The sequence below is a fragment of the Alligator sinensis genome, unplaced genomic scaffold (genome assembly GCF_000455745.1).
Source record: "Alligator sinensis unplaced genomic scaffold, ASM45574v1 scaffold611_1, whole genome shotgun sequence".
NCBI lineage: Eukaryota > Metazoa > Chordata > Crocodylia > Alligatoridae > Alligator > Alligator sinensis.
Window position 1 is genome coordinate 280000 of NW_005842332.1, and position 17809 is coordinate 297808.

General features: G+C 46.4%; 1 long non-coding RNA gene across 1 annotated transcript; it reads right to left on the bottom strand.

Annotated features, from left to right (window-relative positions):
- Positions 1–12549: 12549 nt before the first annotated feature.
- LOC102384789 lies at positions 12550–14206 on the bottom strand. The gene is made up of 3 exons (XR_001358438.2): positions 14027–14206; positions 13330–13640; positions 12550–13234 (listed from the first exon to the last, which is right to left on the bottom strand). It is a non-coding gene; the product is annotated as an uncharacterized LOC102384789 (long non-coding RNA).
- Positions 14207–17809: the final 3603 nt, after the last annotated feature.

Consider the following 17809-nt stretch of genomic DNA (forward strand, 5'->3'; position numbering starts at 1 on the left):
ACGTGAGGCTGAGTCAGCTCACAGGTTATTGCACTGGAAATATCCGCAGGCCTGCTGAGTCTCCTTTACCCCAGCTCAATCCACAGAGAAGCAAGTGGTGAATCTAGCACACAGAAGATCTTTGTTGAACGCCCCAGGATCATCCCCTATTCAGATCCTGGTACAGGAGATGCCTCCAGCATAAAGTAACTCCAAAAAGAAAGAAAAGCATAAAACCCCAACACTTTTTACTTCCTCTTCGCATCCCCGCTTACACTGACCATATTTCTGTGTCCCTGGGTGTATTTACACATGCATTAATGTGCTTTAGAGTGCATTAAATCTAGTGCCTCCGGGCACTTTTATATGTGCCTGGGGGTGGGGTGGGTGTCACTTTAATTAGAGAGGGTCCGAGAGCCGGGTAGCAGCATCCCCATACTCCAAAATGGCAGTGGGGGCGCTGGAACCCAAACTCGTTCAAAGTGCGGGGACACGGATACGTAACACATGGGAGGCTGCTGGAGCAGGGTAATTACTGAACACTTGTTAAGCATGTGCATTATAATGCACATTTAGTGTGCGCGATAATTACTGAACTCCAGCTGACTCGATTCATCCAGTCTGCTCCGATGCGCTGTAATTAAAAGTGCGTTGGAGCAGCCTCCGCACTCGTGTACAGGCACCCTCCATTGTGAAGCACTAGGAAGATGTGCATTAGCCTGTCTTAATGCGCATTAACTAAAGAGCCTGGTTTTGAAGTGACGCTGAATGCGCATTAGCTTATTTTAATGTGCATTAACTAAATAGCATGTTTTTTCAGTGACATTTTAATGCACATGGAAGTTGCTTCTCCTCATTGAAATATTAAAGAAAGCTGCATAGACATAAACCAGATCTCAGCCTTGAGGGAATATGCCAGTGCTTGTATTGATCTCAGGGGACAGGGCAGAGAGAGGGGGACATGTTTCATGTCGGAGTGGCCAGAAGTGAGGATGTTGCCTCAATGCATTCCTCAGATCCCATAAAACTTGATAGTACCGGCCATTCTGTGCATAGGCAATGTTTTGGAAGAGCAAAGACCCTTGCAACGGTATTAGAAAGAATCCCAAGTCTCCCAAAATTGAGTATTTCTCTAAACTATTTTCTGCAGCTGCTAAAGATGTGATGACCTGGGACTCTCAGCTGGTGTTAAAAAAATAGGAAGCGTCTAGCCTGTGTGACGGGGAAGAAAAGTGTGAACATTTAAACTCCTAATGGCTCCAAACCAGGAGACATTTTTTGTCTAGAAGAAATCTCATGATTTTTAAGCCATGATCGTGCGTGTGTATGCGGGCTGGTCTCTCACTTCATTATTTTTTAATCATTGTTCAATACTATAGCAAGCTGTGATAAGTTTTACCCTTAACCGGTAGAGGATCCAACTTTCAGCTTTGTTTTTAACTGCCTGAAAATCTTTCCAGTTTGCATCAGTGAGTCTTGGAAGGACCTGGAGAAAAAAAAAGCGTTTAGAAAAGGTAATGGAGAGATGGCGAGATGATAAATTCCAGTAGTGTTTATTCTCATCAATCATTTTCTGGTGGTCTTTGCCATCCAGTTTATTAAAGATACATTCCTATGCTAATACCAGAAGTGTTGTCTGGTGGTGTATAGACTGCAGGATGTTAGGTTTGGATGCAGCTAGGCTCAAACACAAGACGCCCCAGCTGCACAACAGCAACAAGCTCCTTTTCCCCACCTACAGATGGACTGAAGATGTCTTGTGATCTCTTTGATGTCATCAAAACACCTTTGATGGGTGGAAACGAGAAGCTGTTATCATTTACAGCTACTGGGGTAGGTTTTTTCTGCATTTCACTCAGCCTGTGACCTATGAGGATGAAGACAAAAATTAGTTACAGAAGGGAAAAGGCCTCCTTGAGCTTTATTATCTATATTACGTTAGTGCCTACAGGACACGGCCAAGATTGGGTGCCATTGTGCCAGACTCTGTACAGACACATAAGAAAATATTCCTTTCCTACAGGGCTTGCAGTTTAAATACATAAGGCAGACTAAGGAAGGATGATTATCCCCCATCTACAGATAGGAAAACTAAGGAAGGATGATTACCCCCATGTACAGATAGGAAACTGAGGCCTGGAGCACTCAAAACTACACAAGGAGTTTGAGGCACAGCCAGGGACTGGACAGTTCTCTCCTAAGCTGTAGGGCACAGACCGAAGTGACAGTTTTTGCCCGATCTGACCCCTGAAAACGCTTTACAGCTGTGACCAAACAGAAATGCATGGCTGCAGAGTGCTGTAAAAGGGCTTGATCCTGTGCAAATTGAACACTTATTGCACGAGGGCTCAGATGAAGATGCTCCAAACCACAGCGGCTTCAGTAACTTCTGTCTGCCCTGCATGTCAATGGCTTAGTCACTACAGCATCCGCTATAGGGTGGAAGAAAGCAGAGGGGGGGACTCTTACATAAAACAAAATGCAGACAGGGGTTAAATAAAAAGAGAGATGGGCTTTACTCAGAAGTCTTGATCTGAGTAGCTCGGATCAGGGAGAGATGAATACTTTAGGGCCCCTTGGAAGGACTGAGATACGCGACGGTTAGCATGTCATTAAGGTTTTGCAGAAGCTAAAGTGACCCCAAAAGCACCTCCTTCACCGTACAGGTATTTGACTGGTGGGAGAAGGATCAGTCAAGAAGTCAGCAGGTTTTTGCTTTAAGATCTTCCCCAGTAACAGGGCAATGCAGCACCTGCATGGACCTGACACCACACCGCCCTCGATAGGACATGTCTTCCCAGGTCTCGGACCGGCAGCTTTGCCAAGGGGTCCCGCTTCTCTTCCGTCTTGCCAGCCGACAGACCGCGGCCCGGGGGAACTCTGACGGCAAGCACAGCTTGCAAACAATGAATGGTCCCACGGTGACTGCGGGCTTCTCTGCAGCACGGATCAGGAATACTGCAGCGTCGGTAAAAATCAGCATTCACTCTGCACCTTGCAGTGAAATGACCTGATGTTACCTGACTGGGGGAAACAGCTACGGATACATCCTCCCCTGAATGGATGGCGTGCTATGGCACGGGGGCATTTTAAGTGTTGCTTTTTAAGCTGTTCACCTTGCAGCCTAGAGCTGTACTGACACGAAAGGTCGCCTTCTTGTCATCTGTGTCCGCTGGAAATTAGGATGTGCAGCTGTGGGGCTGTGCAAAGCCCAGGCAAGCTCAATTTAAGGCACTGGAAGGAAGGTGAGATCTCAGTGATGTCCTTGCTTTTTCCACTATCCTGCAGCTGTATCGGGGCGTGTTACCAAAATGAAAACAGACACCCCTCATCGAGGGCTGGCTCAGCTCCAACCCCCTCCCCGGGTCTGTAGCCCTCACCAAGCGCTGAGTACCCTCCAAATCTGGAAATGGCTATGGGTCAAAATTCTGCTCTCACAGATTGTGAACGAGCACCTTGCAATATAGGGCCTAAAAAAGAAAAAAAAAATTGAGATGGGAAGAGAAAAAAAATCCAGTCACCCCTTGCTGTGTCCACACCACAGATGGAAAGGTCGGGAGCAAGAGCTATATGGTAGATATAAGGTATAGCGCCAGGCACGCAGCGTTAAATGCAAACCAGCTCCTTTCAATTGCCCCTTTAGACTGCATGGGAATAAGGGCCCACTCTGCATATACATGCAATGCTCTTGCTTAAAAGGCTCATGCCTGCAGATGGGCGTGTGCGCAGCGAGGCTGGGTTAAGACAGGAGCGGATGTTTGTGAGCTGGGAAAACACAGCAGCTCATGGACTCCCGCCCGAAATGGGGTAGGATGAATTAAGCAATCGTGTTCCCGGCACATACATAAAAATAAGAAATAAAAATTTAAACCGTAGCAACCAAAGCAGACAGCCTGGCAACAGCCGCTCCTGCTGCAAAACAAATAGTCAGAGAAAAAGACCCTGGCAAAAAAGAGTCCCGGTCCGTCACTTAGGGTTGTTTAAGGTAAAGTGCAATGTTGCGTTCCAGATTTAGAGGCCTGGAATTGATGTCCTGACTCGGCGATAATGCAAAGCCCCATCCACTTTGCACTGTGAACATCCACGCCGGCTGGGCAGCTGCTGAGCCCTCGGAGAAACTCCTGCCTTAGCACATGCCAGGTCTTGTGTGAGGCTGTCATGGAGTCTCTAGGGATGGCGTGTACCTTGATTATCTCAAAGTCCTTGACGAGGACTGGGAAGGTTTTTCCAGGACACTGCTGCAAGCAAAACGGCAGTAAGAACGGGCTAGATACTGCAGGCGATGGTAGTTTTGTCTGGGCAAAGTCAATAGTAAATACAACTTGCTGCCTTGAGGACTGGAACGATGAGCCTGTAGCCACCCTTATTCTCCCCTGCAGAGCTCAGCTTACCCAAGGGACCGCCGGCTTAGATGGGATGGATGCAGAATGAAAGGTGGCAAGTTGAGCCACAGCCACTGATGGAAGACCAGATGCACAGTAATGTTTAAAAAAATATATTTGAGGAGGGAGAAGCATTTTGCCAGGGGTGATCTAGGGCTCCTCTTGAAGTCCCTTCCAGCCTTGCATTTCCACGGCAGTCGGTGGCTAGCAGAAGCAAGAGGACACGAGAAAAGGTTGAGGGAGAAACAGTTCATTGCTTAAGTACATGCTTAAATGTTAAGCCTGCCAACTGGGACACCAGCACACGCCTAAGTGCTCGTGCATAGGCATAGCATTATTCATGCATCTGCAGCCACATGGTGCTAGGACCAGTGGGGCATTGTGCTATGGCTCCGGAGCCAACGCGTGTGAGCTTTGCTCAAGGCTCACATCCAAGGCTTCCCCCAGTTGACCCAGCTGTAAATACTAGGCACCTGATCATTCAGGCTGGAAGTCAAAAAAAGGCAGTTGGATGCAATGCAAACCAGTTACTCCGTTGGCTTTACTAACTGGCATGCCCTGCTGGTCCAACGGGCTGTTTGTCTTGGGTGGACTTGGGGTTTTTGCTGCATGCATACACCTTAAACTTCAGCTCAAATGGAGGGTGAGGAGGAGGAACTGATCTTTGGGCATTGCTGAAAGCAGCCAGCGAAAGTGGGCAAGGAAGGGAGCGACATGAGTGGAGCAGTAGGGAAGCCTCCATTCTCCCATACTGATATAAGTCCACGGGCAGGGTGCTCTACTCCACCTAGCAAAGCTGAGCTTACACCCCCCTGCTCACACCAGCCACAGACTGTGTTAGAGCCCTGCCAGCTGTGACCGTGGCTCGGTGCTGTTGCAGCAAGCATATCCCAGGCCCTTACGTCTAAACCTGAAGGCTTTGGCCTTTCTGCAGTATTGCCATCCTTTTTTTCCTTCAAGGTGGGGAATCTTGAGATTGCTTCCTTCTTGAAGCGACTAAGGAAGGGAAATGACAGCAGAGAGGGAACGAAACCGGCTCCTGTAGACTACGCTATCAGCGAAAAGACCTAATAATGAATGCCTTTGTTATCCTGTTTTCAATTACATCCCAAGGTTGATTGCCTTTCAAGAGTCCCTGCCAATGCAGGCAAGTCCCTAGCCGACATGGCAGCTGGGTATTATCCAGATTTAATGCACAGACTGGAATAGGGAAGGCAAGGCAGCCCTTGTGGGATTCAAAAGGAGGCTTTCACAAAGTGATACAGACAGCTCTGAGAGCTCCTGAATACGCTCCAGAGCCTTGCCCAGGTCCTGAGGGCTGGGTGTGCACGTGTGTATGTGTCTTTACACTGCTCTTATCCTGTGTAGGTGGGGCTGGGGCCATAATCTCATCCGCCTTCTCATCCACAGCCAACAGGGATAAAAGTGGTATAACCTGCAGCTGAGGTTCCCGGTTCTCTGTGCTCCTATCCGAGCAGTCTAAAATGCTGCGCTTGAATCCCAAATATACTTGGTCTTGGCTCTAGCTTGACCCCTCCTGAAAGTCTCGCCCTGTGTTCAATGAATATAAATAAGCAGGAGGGTCCCAGACACCTGGCCAAGTTTCTTGCCTCCTCTTTCCATGCCAGCCATGCCCCATGCCCGGTCCCATGAGCCTTGGGGAAGTTCTCCGGGGTAAGGCTTCTGGGTGAACCCAAGTGTGATCTGCTTCAGGTTGGTCACTGTTGGAGCTCATCTCCCTCAGATCTTTATAGGGTTTCATAGATTTCTAGGGTCAGAAAGGACCTAGTAGATCATTGAGTCCGACCCCCCTGCTCCAGGCAGGGTTTATTTTCCTTCCAAGCCCTTATAAAACCCAAGCGGCAGTTGTTGGCTCACGAAACTCCTCCTAAGCCAAACCCAGCAGGGTTGCAATTCCCATTCGGGAAACTCAATAAATGGAAATTATTGATGAACAGTCCTGAACGAGCGACACTCAGAAGGGCAAGCAGTCAGGTGCAAATCCGTCCCGTGGCAGAGGGGCTGGCGTGAGGCCTGTGCACCAGTCTGCAGCCACATCAACCTAGAAAGTAGTGCTCAAATGGGAATTAAGTGGTACTGGGGTCTTGATTGATCCCCTCATTTCCCGCCCCCGGAGGAAAAGGGCAGCTCTGGTCTCCCGCGCGAAGGCCACGCAGGACTCACCTCTGTGCAAGACTGTGGGTAGAAGGTAGGAAACGAAACCCCAAGCAATCATTCGGCTGCATTAATTGTTAGCAACCCAATGATTCAATAACCATCCTCAGCTCATAAATTACATGCATTAATAATTGATGATAACAATTGATTCTCAAGTGCTAATGAACAATCATGATCTATTCTCTCTCCCTTGGTGTGATCAGAATGATAACGCTTTGCACCAGATGGGCCAGCGTTTAAAGGGATTTGCCAAAGGAAAGAAAAAAAAAAGAAAAGAAACACCAGGCTGGGAAGCATTGCTCCTGAAAAGGGGCAAGAGTGATTGGTTTGAGGGCTAAAGAATTCAAGACCAGTGACCACCCTGATCTCACTGAGTCATGTTATTAGCCAGTGGACTGGGGAAAAAACCCATAGACTGCGAATCAAAGAAGTGTTCAAAAGCGCTGGTTTGCACCCAGGTAATGATCCGCTGCAGCTGCGTGGGAAGAAGGTTGCAGAATCAAGCGCTAATGCTTGTTAATTTTGAGTAGCATCAACTCTGAGTCAGACGGCAGGCGTGATGGCAGGGCGGGGAGGGGAAACCAGGCAGCACTTCACCGTCATGATAAGTACTGCTACTTCTGTTGCATGCTAAAAGGAGTCGCATACATGTCTGGCCTCACAGGCAAGCCAGAAAGCCTTGGAACAATATTAGGTGGGTTTGGGATTTGGAAAGAGCCATAGAGAGAATACAGATGGGGCTGCCTTAAATTGAGTTGCAGACAATTTGGCTTGATTGAAACCCGTGTTAAATGAATACTTGTTAAAGGAATATGTTTTCCATGCTCCCAGGGCCAAGCCAAATCCAGGGAAACATCATTAAATGCTCGCCTGCTAAAATAATCATTTTCCAGTGAATCCAAAAAGGTAGTGTGATAAAAGGACGGACCTGATAAAAGGAGAGATTCTCTTGTGTGCCAGATGGGAGCGTAAGAATAAAAAACCTGGGGCCTCTGGAAAAGCAAAAAAAAGATCTTTTTTAGTTGCAAAAGCAATAATATTTTTTGTGCATTAGGTTCTGTCTCACATAAAGGTTGGTCTGTCCGTCTGCCTAATCACCGCCAGGCTCAAAAGAACGAGCTTGCCCTCCATGGCCACTGAACTCGCAGCTAAAGTCATACTTCCCTAGGGTCCCCTGTGTGCCATTTGTTCCTATCACAGAAACACAATGTACACTTCAGTGCTGCACTGCATAATTGGCTCAAGAAACAGTGTTGTCTGAATTACTAACAGCCAGTGGAAATACTAATGCTTGTCTGGAGAGAAGTGGGGAAAAAGAGCTATGAGTAACCGTGCAATCTTTACTCTGCCCCTGGCAAAAAAACAACAGAACACTTTCGGGCTATACACCTCTTCCTTGTACAGAGGAGAGACGCGGGCATTTCATCTAGTGGGAACAGAGCCAGGACATCCTCTCTGGGACCCAGGCAGAGGGCCTCTGGTCAGAGAAACTACTGAAGAAGGCCTGTCTTGAGGAAAGGATCCCACATGCAAGAGCCCCAAATACTTCATTTTAAGGGGCAAATTTCAAAAGAGGCAATCCCTATCAGAGTAGCACTATCAGGCAAGGGGCAAATTTGAAAAAAAAAAAGAGATCGGGATACCCCAAGGCCCATAGCTGTGAACTTTTAACAGTGCCAGGGTGCACGTGCTGAACCCGGACACGTGTTTCTAGCAATTTTCACTACCAAATAATTCTGCATGCAAAAGTGCAGGCCCCAAATTTAGAGGGCAGATACAAAACAGATGTAAATACCTGTTGTGAAATGGTTAACCTGCTTTAGGTTAAGGCTGAAGATTAAGATGAAGGTATACGGGTGGAGTCAACCTTTAAGGCCACGGATGTGGAGTACCTAGAACTCTGCGTAACAAACCCCATCAGAACAACTGGCTGCTTACATTTCATTAAAGGGAATTAGGACTTGGATGTGTTAACTGCATCTCTTTGGCAACAGGTCTTTGAGCCATAAAACAAGAGCTAAAAATAACAGGGCATGACAAACAAGATAGGTGGCCGTTTTGCAAGCCCTGCATTGCCTGATGCAAGGACAGACACGCTGCTAACGCACTCTCTCGGCAGGCCTGCACTCCTTGTTCCTGCTTATACTTGGTTCTCCGGCAAACAGTCCCGTCCGGGTTGAACATCTGCCTTTGCACGCACCCAGTGTAAATCCATGCAACTCCACTGCAGTCCGGGTAGATGAGAGATCTGACAGCAAATCCCTGGAGTTTGTGTAAAGAGCCATTGGTGTGATCTGCAACCCAGAGGGCCAGATTCTCACCTGGTCTTCGTTAGATTGAATCCAGTGCCGAACTTGGCCATAGAGTGGCATCATTTTAGGAACGACTTTAATGCTCATGGAAATGAGAAAGCAAGTGCTACAGATGTAGATGCCAAGAAGAGACCTGCGGTTCTGTCCCATCATGCCCATCCAGCTGTCAGTGCCAACAAGTTGCCTTCCAACCTGGCAAGATTTATAAGCATTGCTCATTTGTATAGGAACGCCTAAAAGTGCTTATGGAGATCAAGGCCCCATTGTACATATGCAAGTCCCTGCATTTGAGTTTACATTCAATAATTATTTATTTGCATTAGAGCAGCTTTTGGCATTCCTATTCAAGAATGAGGGGGTGTTGGTTGTAGCCGTGTTGATCTAAGGACAGAGGCCAGCAAGGTTTTTTGGGTAGATGCGATGTCTTTTATTAGACAACTGAGCAGCTGGGAAAAACTTCTTAGCAAGCTTTTGGGTGCAATCACCCGTCTTCAGGCTCTGCTGTTCTGAGATCTTGCAAAGAACTTTTTTCCAGCTACTCAGTCGGTCTAATAAAAGAGATCACATCTCCCCAAAGAACCTTGCCTGCCTATTCAGGAATGAGAGTCTCTTGCTAGGCGCTGAACAAAGAAAGGAAGAACATGTTCCCTCCCCCAGACAGTTAATTTTCTAGGACGATACCAAAATGCAAGTGGAAGAAGAAAGAGACATCGGAGTTGGGAACGGGTGAGAGGACGAGGTACCACTGTCAGGCCAACAATTATCCTGAGCGCCCACACTCCCGCTAGTCCAGCCTTGGAAAACTGGTGTGCAAAGACTGGCCAACGATACTGCATTTTCCCAAATGGTGATGGGTTCATTTTATTTGCACGTTGTTTCAGTTTTACCCCCGTGCCAAAAATACGGAGCAGGATGAAGCCCTGAATTGTTTAAAAACGACCTGAACTGGGATGCAAGAGACACTTCCGTAAAACAGGAAGAACTGAAAAACCATGCAGAATTTTTCCCCTCGTTTTATGCAGTTTGCTTATTGCTTGCATTTCTTTTAGCTCCCGTCAGGCGTCGTCATTTGTGTTTACAGTCAGTTTTGCTTCTTGGCACACGAAGCAAATGTAGTGCTTTTGTGTTGGTGTCTAAAAGAGACTGTTTAGTTTAAAACTGACCCCGTTTTCATTGATTTCAGCGGAAACACAATAGCTCTTGTATTCATTTTGTGTTTTAGGAATTTTCCGAGGCGCTCCAAAACACAGATTCTCTCTCTTCAGAGTAAAAAAAAAAAAAATGAATTTGAGGCCTAAGTTATTTGGCATTGTCCCTTTAAAAGTGTTCAACATTACTTCATGACTGGAATTACAGAAGTAAGCCTGCTAATAAAATGGAAACCAATAATGTTTATCCTTTTCTGTCCCTTCAGTAATCTTGAGAGCAGCTTAGAGAGTGGAACCTGTACAATAATTATATTGTACTTAGCTAAAAAAAATTAAGTTACTCATTCCTTCTCTTATCCCCATAACCCCCCCTTCCAAAAAAAGAAAAAAAAAAGAAAAAAAGAGTTGGCAATAAATTAAAAACTGTTTTATTTACCTTGAACTACTCAGCCAAGAATGCACATTATTTAGAGACTGGAATAAAAAGCCATTCACTCTAGTTCAATTGGCCATTTAGTTCAATTTGTGTGTGTTACAGCAGGTAATTACTATGGTAATAATGTACTGTAATCTGCGTTGATTTGGAACTCGTCCTGTTTCTGCATTAATAATAAGTGCCATATATGTACTAATTACCAGTTTGTTACCATGGTTATTTGCGTAGATGCCATGTTAACGATACCCTGGAAACATAAAGCAATCACATTTTTTGAATTAAATCTTTGTGGTCTCTTTAGTGCTAAAAGCCCAATTCACATAAAATAATGATGAAGAAAATGAGATCATCGGAGCCGAGTCGCCAGCGAGCTGATTAGCTGCACTGCATAAATATACTATTTTACCATACTGAAAAATTAGAACCTCCAAAACATTTTCCATCGTTGCTAAGTAACTTCCCGAAGATTACATCACAGGCAGGAACATGCGGTGCCAAATATGTCATGCACACATTTATAGAACACGCACTACATGAGATGGAGACCCGGTGTAGAAATGTCAGTGGTTTCTTTAGGTAACCTGCCGAATCGCACCCAGAGCAGACAGATAAGCAAGAATCCCTCACTTTCCCTATCACACACACACCATCTCTCCCCTTGAAAGAGTCAATGATTTGCAGACTTCCAGTGCCAAGATGGACCACAGCTAGCCCTTCTGCACTGCACAGCAAAAAAAATTGACCCGGTGTTTCCTCTGCAATAGAAGGTGTTACTCTCTTCTGCGGTGTAATGGAGCACAGATTTTAATTAAATCTATTAATTTTTCAGGGGTGACCTGGTAGAAGTGCTGTGATGCTGTGGCTCATGGGCTACTGCCCTTTACTGCTTGAAATCAGAATTGCTCCCCAGTGGGTGCGTCCACACAAGACGCTAATTGCAGGATGCAATTCAACAAGGACAAATGCAAGGCACTCTGCCTAGGGAGGAGGAATCCCCAGCACACCTATAGGTTGGGGGACGACCTCCTCAGCAGCTGAAAGGGATCTTGGAGTCATAGTTGACTCCAAGATGAACATGAGCCAACAGTTTAACGAGGCCATCAACAAGGCCAATCGCACCTTGTCGTGCATTAGCAGATGCATGACCAACAGGTCGAGGGAGGTGATGCTCTCCTTCTATGCAACGCTGGTCAGGCCGCAGTTGGAGGACCGTGTCCAGTTCTGGGCGCCACACTTTGAGAGGGACACGGAGGACCTGGAGAGGGTCCAGAGGAGGGCCACTCGCATGATTAGTGACCTCCGTGCAAAACCCTACGAGGGGTGGTTGAAGGATTTGGATCTCTTCAGCCTTCACAAGAGACATCTGAGGGGAGACCTTGTAGCCGCCTATAAGTTTATCAAGGGAGGACAACAGAGAATTGGAGATGCGCTATTTACCAGGGCACCCCTAGGAGTAACTAGGAATAATGGGTACAAATTAGTGGAGAGTAGATTCAAGTTAGACATTAGGAAGAAATTTTTCACAATAAGGGTGGCCAGAAAGTGGAACAGGCTGCCAAGAGAGGTGGTATTATCACTCAACGTGGGTTACCCAGCGAGAGTTACTAAAAACCCACGTACTGGTGCTACTGCGCAGTAGCGCAAGTTACTGCACGTTGATTTAGTACTTGGTTCACCATCATTATTGGTTAACCAAGTACTAAACTTAATGCGCAGTAACTACAGTGCATTCATGAACGTGTAGATGCACCCAGTGTGTCCCTGCTAATGAAGAGTCCCTCTTACTTCAAGGGCTAGTACTGCACTAACAAAGCATGAGGCTCTGAATTGTACCCTGGCTTTAGCTCTTGGCATTCAGGACGTGCAGAATAACAGCAAACTTTCATTTGGGTTTGACAGTACCGTGTTACATCCATATCACCCCTTTGCAGATAAGGAAATGAAGCTGGTGAGGCTAATTAGCTCACCCAAGAAGAGGGTTTTTTTGGAGTTTCTTGTTCCCGATCACTAGATTAAACCTCTCCCAAATAAAATCACCTTCCACCGATACTTGCACAGTTCTGCAATGTAGCAACAGTGCAAGTTCTGCAATGCAGCAACAGAGGCCCCAGATCTACTCCCTTACACTGTGGGTTTCCAGTGGACTGTTTTGATGGTTGAAAACAACCCGTCAACTTTTCACAGCAGCTCCCTGTTTGTCCTCAGTCTAAAAATCGCCTGGTCCCAAAATGATCCTGCCCTTTGAGCAGCCTAAGATTATCTTCACCTGGTTTAGCACACCATCCCCCACAATGATCTGGACATTTAACGCAAAGGTTGAACCGGTGCTTAAGACGAACAGTAAAGATTGGTGGATGCCCTGTCATTTATAATGAAGAGCTACTTAGTGCCCCTTTTATTATTTGGTCAATTATTTTTCTGCTGAAGCCTGAGATACACAAAACATAAATCACAGCAAAACAGGAGCCCTTTGAGCTGCCACTTGGAGCAGGTATAGATAATAAAAGATTTTAATTAGTGACTCTGGACAAGGAAAGAAAAGCAGGGGAGGGAGATGTGGGGGCTGGGGACAAAAAAAAAGAAAGGAAGAAAAACACCGCTTGTTTGGGCTCCAGTCAGATGTTTCCAAAGCCACATTTTCCACATGACTCCCAGTAAAAGCTCTTGGTTTGATTATTAATCACATCCATCAATCCATCTGTCCATGCTTCCCAATCCTTTTGATGTGCTACACAGCACTTGCTCATTTTGCATCTTCCATGGAATGGCTCTCATCTGGGAAAGCCTGGAAAGTGTTAACTAAAAAGAAAGAAAGAAAAAAAAGAATAAAATAATGCCCCCAAAAAAGCAAGCAAGGGAGGAAGGAAATATCCCTCTCCATGTGTGTTGGTTACCTGACCTCCAGCGTGCTGGAGAGACACTAACCCTTGGAGCTTCTTTGGAAATGGATAGTCGCTGCCTCTTGCCTCATACATCTGGTTAATTGACCTCTCCTTGCTGGCCCTTGACACATTGATTTATTGGGTATAAATTTTACCTATTTACTTAGATGTTGCAACTGCTCAGTCCAAAGGTGAGGCTACCTCATCCCGGGAGAACTTCGTTGAATCCCATTGCGCCCAAATCCAGCTCAATCCTTTTCGTGCCTCTGCCTTCTCCCGCTTTTCTCCTTTCTTTCGAACATAACCTTTGTTTTTTCCTCCTCCTTCAAAAAAAAAAAAAAAAAGTGCTGTCAAAGCAGCCTTTGCAGGATTCAGGGGCGGCTGTGTTTTGCAGAAAAAGAAACAGCTGATTTCCTGCAAATGGGGGGGAAAAAAAAAATCTTTAATTCTTTTACTGGCATCTGTAGCCTCTAATTCATAAATTCATCAGGACTTTCCCAGGATGTCAGTTTTGGCAAATGAGCGCTGAGTTGCCTCATCCTAATGGAGCAGTGGGCTGCCTGACCTCAGGAAATAGAGAGGCCAAACATGAAAAAACAGAGCCGGGTTCAAGGCTGGGGCTATGAACCCCAGATTTGAGGGTGAGGTCAGCCGAGGGTCAGAAAAGCATTGTGCGCCGCACAGAGAAATGCTGGTTTCTATTTAAAACCTTTCATGCAACTCTGAGGGACCTTCTCCATTGTGCGCTGGGAGCAGCCCGGCTGTTGGGAAATCTTCCTCGCAGGCTCCGGACTGCAGGAATGGGAAAAGATTGGAAACAGTCGCGCTGAAGCGTCACCGGCCAAAACCCTTCCATACCTCGGAGAGAAAGAAAGCGAGATACTCCTGGCTCTTTTCACTGGCTAACGCAGATGGATTTTCTTTGGCATTTAAACGTGATGCATGTGCCAGGTGCTATTCATTAGAAATGATTTGTTGGAGTGAGTGTAGCTTGCCTGCCCATTAGGATACATTTACTTCACAGGTTAGTAATGATGGGTGTACTTAATAGTTTTTAAGTATCACAGGGCATTAAAGAGCCTTGGAAGGAAAGGATATCAATATTTACAGCTTCAATTTGTTGGTGGAGAAAAACAGCCTGTGCGCCTGGATGGGGAGCCGTGTGCAATCGCATGCACAGAAGGCTTCATTCCTCATGCTAAAAACAAGCCTCCCGGTCGCCCAAGACAAATATTGGTTCTGGGGAGAGGTTTTCGGGTGGCGCGGCAGATGTAAAGAGGACCCTCGACCTCAAGCACGCTCAGCAGAGGCATCTGCACCCGCCAGCCCAGCGGAAATCAGTTGGAGTTTGGGAGCATAGGGGGCAAACCCCAGCCCCACATGCTTTGTACTTAGCACCACTGGCGTGAGGGTCCAAAACGGCCTTGCAAACAGCGTGAGGGTCCGAAAGGGCTTTGCAAACAGTAAAATTAGGCTCAGGATTGTAGGAAAATGCAAGGCCCGTTTTCAGAAAGGTAAACTGAGGCACCCTAGTTCAGCCAGGAGTCAGCAGCAGAGCCAGGAATGAGGACCCAGGCTCCCGAATCTATCGGAGGTGGTCTGAGTTGACACAAAAAAATTAAAAAAACCCTGGTGCTCGTGTACACGGTTACGCCGTTATGCTGCATATTCCTAACGTTTCTGAGGACGACTCGTACTGTGTACAAGTGCCCCCTGCTTCTGCCACGCTTGAAGTACTGCTAGGCTTGACTGCTAGGCTAGCATGAGAGGCCATGCTAGCATGAGGCAGAAGGTCATTCACTGAGGGAAGATTGTCGCAGCTATGGACCCATTCTCTCTTCCCACCCCCAACCCAGGCTCCACTAAAGAGAGAGATCCTGTTAACAGTCTCCTGCCAATAGGTGGCTATTTACTTAAGTCCCAATTTTTCATTAAAATAGCACACATGGCTATCAAGCATCGCAAGGTCACAGGGCTGCATTGTCTCAGCTTAATATGATGCTATTAAGGCTGGGCTATAATGTCCCAGATACAGCAAGTTCAGCAGTGTAAGATCAAGCATTGGGCAAGACTGCAATTTCCTCCTGTCCTCTTGCAATGATCTTATCAAAGCCTGAGTGATCTCTGTAGGAGAAATCTTAGCGGAAAACATTACATATTGTATGAGGCTGTGCTTCCACTTGGAGGGGATGAGTTTGGGCTCACTTTGTATTTTTCTTTGTGTTACTAAATTGCTTGAGACCCCTTCCTCCCTCCCAAAAGGTTGAAATGTCTATTGGCTCAGTAGGTAGAAGTGGCCCGAGTTGAGAAATGGCTGTGACTTTACATTTTATCTCGGTAATTTGTTTTCAAGTTCGATCCTAGTTCAAGCCCAGACGTTTTTTGATTCAAGTTCTCATCTCCACAAAAAGCACTGGGTGAGCACTGCTGAATCACTAATTTTTGCCATCCTCAGCAGCACACCACCACGGTTCTCCTTTGTCTCGATTGAGGTCAGGTGCCGAACAGAGAGAAAGGATGGCCTGGCGGGGAGGATGCTAGACTGGGGCTCAAGACATCTGGCTCAATGGCCAGCTCAACTACTGACTTCTTCTGCGACCCTGGGCAAGTCACTTAAACACTCTTATTTCTTCCTCTGTTAAACAAAGGTAATACTTCTTTCCATCCAACCATTATCAGTCCTGGCTATTTTAATTAAAACTGTAAGCTCTTACATGCAGAAACTTTATCTTATTATGTGCTTGAATAGTACCCAGTGCAAAGGGGCCCTGGTCTCCGTCAGGGCTTTTTAGGTGCTACTGAAACAGAGCTAATAAAATAATCATTACATAACAGATGTGAGGACAAGTGTGCCTAGACTGTAAACTTTGGGGCGAGGACTATATTTTAATTGCTTTAATGAGCCATGCAATGATATGCCACCTGTCATCTATTGATTAATTGAAGTTGATCTAGGCCATATGTAAACTGATTTAAGAAGGTCCACACAGGGATTTGCAGAGTTTCAAAGGCAGGTCTGAATGGAGTCGACACAAGTTATATTTACAGCTTAGCATTGATGGGGTATATCACAAGCATCGGGCAAAAAGCATATTGTAAAAAGTGAATGTGAAGACAATTTGCCTGGTGCATGGCACAGTGGGGTCCCAATCCCTGATTGAGGCCTTACATGCTACTTTAATAGCAAAAAAGAGCTGGTAACCTTCTCTGTAACTCATATCGACAGTTCTCCCCTTGTGTGTACACACACATACGTACACAGTGTGTGCAAAGAGCGATTCTTTGGCAAACAGACAAGCTATTGGATATGGCACTAAGATCAGAGCAAGAGACATTGACTTTTGGCTCGTGTGTGCATGCAAAAGTGATTTTGCATGTGCAAATGGGTGCTTAGATCATGCCCCGTGCATGCATGCTTGGGTGACTGTCTAGCTTTGTTTGGCTGGTGCACACTGAGCGCGTGCTTTGGGAGCCCAAGCACTGGCACTGGGGCTCTAGCAATGGGAAAGGGTTGCTTCCCACCCCCAAACTAACACAAAACCAAATTAAAAAAAGGAAGAGGCAAGCTCTTCTGCCATTATTTCCCATTTGAGTCAGAACGCCTTAAAAGATAATTAGTTAATTGAGCTATGGAAGCCATCTCCCCATAGCTATGTGTCAGCTCCTATTAGCTGCTCTGTAACATTAACTGAGATTACACAGAGACTCCCTGGAGATATCGATCATTTATTTACCAAGCCCTGTGCTTTCCCCCTACCCCTTCTGGTGCAGAAATCATTGGCGGTGGACAGCCACTCCATCACGCCACACCATGCTCCATGGACAGCCATCAGCAGCAATTGTTTTCTAGTGAAAATAGATGTCCCGTATCGATCACTCTCCTCCAGTGCAGTCTCGGGGCCTTCTCCTTAGTTACTCTAATAAAACACAACTAATTAAATTTGTGTCTTGCATTTTCAATATTGCATTATCCTAATTACTAATTAAGGGGACCACCTGTAAGGGATAAGCATTATTTCCTGCAAAGGATCCCCTAATGGCCTAAATGTCATCTATTGTGAGGAGGAAATCTTTCACCCAAGGCAAAGGCCGTGACTGAAGCTTGAGGAGAAATGCCTTCAGGGGACACGGCAAAAAGTTCCTTAACCCTTCCACTGCTTTCGCTATATCCGGAAAGTCCTAGGTTATATGGGAACGGGTTAATGCAAAGCATAGCCACGAACCTGGAGCAGGCAGATGGGCCCAGACACCAGCACACATACAAGTGTCCCTGATCTTTGGAGGTGGGATGGATTTAAATCCAGACCCCACAGCCAGACCCTGTTTCTGACCAAACCCCCTGGCTTTGGGCAATCCCACTGTGTGGGAAAGTCTGGACTTTGGAGGTCAGCTTTGCGGCCTGTGCCGGTTTCTGGGTACGCGGGGAGGTGATCATGCCAGGCTCGCCATCACTTCACCAGGGGAAGACCGTCTCATGCCAAGGGAGCAGGCT